General features: G+C 36.2%; 1 pseudogene; it reads left to right on the top strand.

The window, feature by feature from the left end:
• The first annotated feature begins 1,554 nt into the window (after positions 1 to 1,554).
• LOC123223835 lies at positions 1,555 to 4,328 on the top strand (annotated as a pseudogene).

Genomic DNA, 4,328 nt, shown 5'->3' with positions numbered 1-4,328 from the left:
ACTTAGAGTTTTCAAATTGTTACCAGGACTATTATAGGTTTTCAAAACAAGATTTTATGTTTAAAACGCCTTGGTTTGATTAGTAAAATTATTTATTTTTCAATTTTTTTAAACATTTATATATGATAAAATTATTAGATGACTTAAAAATTTTAAAATTTTAATTATTTTATTCATATTTCGCTGATGTAATCAGCTAATCAAAATCAAACACACTGACCTTGGACCAAACCTTTGATGGTCGATCCAGGCGTAAAAAGATTGGTGAATGCCTTTTCTTTCTTGTAATGAGAGAGAGAGAAAATGAAAAGAAAAGAGTCCTTGGAACGAGGAATCGTGGCCATTTTCAAATCTCACGTTCCTCGAAACACCCTTTTTAATATTCATTTCACTTTTCTAAACTCACTGTTATCAGAACACCAACACTTGTTGCCTCTGCTTTTATGGCATAGAATAGAATCCCTTCAACCAAACCCTAGCTCGCCCTAATACTATTCCTTCACTCTCACAATCTTAAATTCAATTTAATTTTCTCTTTTATATAAAACTAATACAAAACTAGCACGTGATAACAACTTCTTTAAAACATAAACCTGATTTAATTTAATTATACGACCTGATATTTAGGGTTTACTCATAAATAAGTAGTTGTTTAATGTTTAATTATGAACATGATAATATAAACTTCTGACATAGTCAGGGGAAATTATTGTGAGCACTCAATTTAAACAAATAATAATAAAGGGGTGATTCAGTTATAACCTGTGCTACTTATAATACCTCCCTATGCCCCCCAACATGCATTCATCTTCTCTATCTGTCTCGCACTGATTTCATAAAAATTTCATTTTTATATCTCTCTAATGTAGGTAAGATTAGGGATGGCATTAATTTATTAAAATGGCACTGTTAATGAGCATGTTTAAGCTTATTATTATTTTTCCAAATCATGGCAACAATGACTCTGAGAGTATACTCAGGGAATTGCATGCGCTGGAGGAAAAGGAATTTGTATTTGTCGTTTCTTTTTGATGAAACCATACATTAATATTGGATGTGGATCTAGAAATTTAAAAAAAAAAAAAAAAAGTGCAGAGAGGGAAGAAACCAGAAAAGCTGTTAGATCTCATAATTAAAGACTTCAAAGGAGTGGGTGAGAGAGTTGGCCATTTGGGTAATTTTCCTTGTCGATCATCACTTCAATTATAATTCCATCACAAACTATCTTCATTAAGAAGTCTTGAAATGAAGTCATAATAATAAAAGTTAGAAAGAGTAAGATTAAAATATAGATTCTAGATAGGGTTTGGTTAATTTGTGACTTCTTGTTGATCCGTTTACATATTTTTTTTTATGTGTTTGTGTTGTGGGGCTGAGAGTGAGAGTGAAAGCGGGAGGAGATGTCAAAATATCTTCAATCTCTCCTGTCTGCCACCCTTTGCAGAGGCATCAAACAGTATTTCTCATAAGGGTAAGATTTTTTTTTTTAATTTTTTTTAATTTCTACTTACCTCTTTGACAGCAATCCTTTTCAGTCACTTCTTGTTCTTCTTAAATCATATTCATCTCACTTCATATCAACAAGAAACTCCCCTACTTGCTGATTCAGGATCCTAATATCCTTAGTTTTTTTTTTTAAAGATATATTTGTTTTCCTTTTATAAGTGGATATCACCCAAAAAGTTAGTGGTGTAGTCCGTTGCTTTGTTTTTGCAGCCTACATGGAGAAACCCACCATCTTGCCTGTTTCGTTTTGCTCTGGTAAAATAGAGATCGATGAGTTAGTTACAACTTTGGGTTTATAAACACTGGATTCGATTTCTGATATATTTTGTTTGTATTTTCCTTCTGGGTTTTGGATTTTGTGGCGGTGTTTGTTGGGGTTTGCAATCTGTTGAAATGCAATGTCAGATTTTTTTTTCTTTCTTTCTTTTTTTCCAGAATCAGCGGTCTTAACAGAAGTATCAGCTTTCAGTGGGGTAGCAGTTGCAGATAGATGAAGAACAACAAGCTTAAAAGACAGCTTGAGTGAAAGGCCAAGCAAAGATTTTGATTACTACAAGAAAACTGTAAAGAAGGAAAGCAAAAACAAAAAAAAGGGTTTTTGGAAGAGCAAAATCTTAACGTCTAGGAATCTGGATTTCCACGATAATAATCAGCCCTCACAGAGGTCTGTCCACCAATTTAGACACCTAATAGCACAGGAACAAAATCCAGGCACAAGCACATCCCATTTCCAACATCTTCAGCCTCAACAAAACCAACCACCATATGGGCAAGAAGAAGTAGTAGGCAACAGGCAGTCTTTGAAACAAACCACCACTTCAAAAAATAGAGAAAGAATGGGAATGAAGAGCGCTGACGGAGAAATAGTTCGAGTCCAAGGAGGACACATTGTTCGATCCACCGGAGAAAGGACCGCCATAGCAAGGTGTATACTTCAAAAGGTCCAAGAGATCGAAGGGTCAGGTTATCAGCCCACACTGCCATTCAGTTCTATGATGTTCAAGACCGACTAGGTTACGACCGACCCAGCAAAGCTGTAGATTGGCTTATAAAGAAGGCAAAGTCTGCAATCGACAACCTTGCTGAGCTACCGCCATGGCACCCAAATGTTAGTGACGCTGCCGCCGATGCTATGGTAGCTGAGCCTAATCTAGGCTCAAGTGGTGAAATGCCAATACAAGATCAGTCTGAGTCATCTGGGTATAGCTTTCAGATCCGTAGGCAGTTGGGGGATAGCACAAACAATGATTCATCTTTCATTGAGCAGCCTTTAGACACCGATTCTATAGCTGATACCATAAAATCTTTCTTCCCAACAAGCACGACAAACTCATCAATCAATTTTCAGAACTACCCAGCTGATATAATCTCAAGAACCACAAACCACACTGAAGATCTTGGCCTATCACTTCATTCCTTTCAAGACTCTGGTCTAATTCATGAGCGGTCACGGGGAGATACAAGCCACACACCTTCAAGCGATCAGAGCCTATTCGCAGGCTCAGCTTCAGTGGGGTTCGACGCCAACTTTCACAGAATGGTAGCATGGAACAATGAGGCAAGCTCAGAAAATAGAGTTGGTAGTTTTATGTTTAACTCACCGTCGTTGTCACAACAAGCAGCATTGGCATTTTCTCAGAGGGGACCCCTTCAGTCCAGTTTCACGCAATCAGTTCGAGTTTGGGATGATCTTCCTATTGGCTCCACCGACCATCAAAGAACACATGAAATTCACCAGTCTTCACTTTTTGGGGGTCGCTTTGTGTCTGATGGATTGCCCGGGTTTAGCATTCCTGCTAGAATCCATGGTGAAGAAGAGAACAGTGAAAGGCCATCCTCTTCTTCTCCCAATTCTCACCATTGAATCTGTCCAAGGTACTTGTTTCTTTTCCAATATTTATGCTTATTGTATGAATGAAAACTAGAGTGTTAGTCCTAGAATAAGTTTCTTTTATCAGAAAATTAAGTGATTATTTCACACAAACCCTATAAGCATATATTTTGTTGCCTTGACCCTTATCAGTGACATATTTATTATCAACATTAATAAATTGCAAACAAATAAAAGAAAACAAAATTTAAAAATTGAAAGTTTTTTGAGGAATTTCTTTGAAGAAAGAAAAGGGGAAAATCTTGTTCCAATTATTTTAGCAGTAAAGATGTTCACAGGCAACTTAATTATGGGGTGACTGAGCAGGAGTACTTGAAATTTATTATTTCCATGTGAACTCTCTTGCTATTGCTATTCTGGCTGTCATGTTATCACTGAATATGAAATCAAAGCATTTATGCTAATTGTTTAGGAAAATTATAAGTGATGATTTACATTTCACACAGCCACTGATCATGATGATTCATCCATTGCAATGAACTACATGGAAATGTAACCTAAAGAAAACCAGTAAAGCTTCAACAATTGGACATTTTAATTCTCATCTTATTCAAGTAGAAGATGGATTCTTTTCATCTGCAGTTGAAAAAAGTTATTCTTCTCTTTGAAAGTTATAGTTAAAATATTTTTGCTGTGATAGCTATGTTCCATGCATCTGTCAGCGACAAATTACAAGGTTACATTGATTTTCCAAAAGATGAATTAATGGAAGTAATGCATGGCCCTGTTATTTCAATGTCTACAGAGTGGTAAAATAAAGTTACTTTTCCGGAGTTTGTTTGAAGGTTTTGCGGACGAGGAGAGATAGAGAAGGCAGTTAGTTCACCATGACAAAAGCAAAAGCACCAGCAATAGCTTCAAGTGCTAGCTTATTTCTGTATGACTTTACCTTGCTACTTCATTAATGGCATTAGCCTGTTCCTTCTCCTCA

This window comes from Mangifera indica, chromosome 8, assembly GCF_011075055.1.
Source record: "Mangifera indica cultivar Alphonso chromosome 8, CATAS_Mindica_2.1, whole genome shotgun sequence".
NCBI lineage: Eukaryota > Viridiplantae > Streptophyta > Magnoliopsida > Sapindales > Anacardiaceae > Mangifera > Mangifera indica.
The sequence above is the reverse complement of the archived record's forward strand: the minus strand, read 5'-3'. Positions and strand labels throughout refer to the sequence as shown.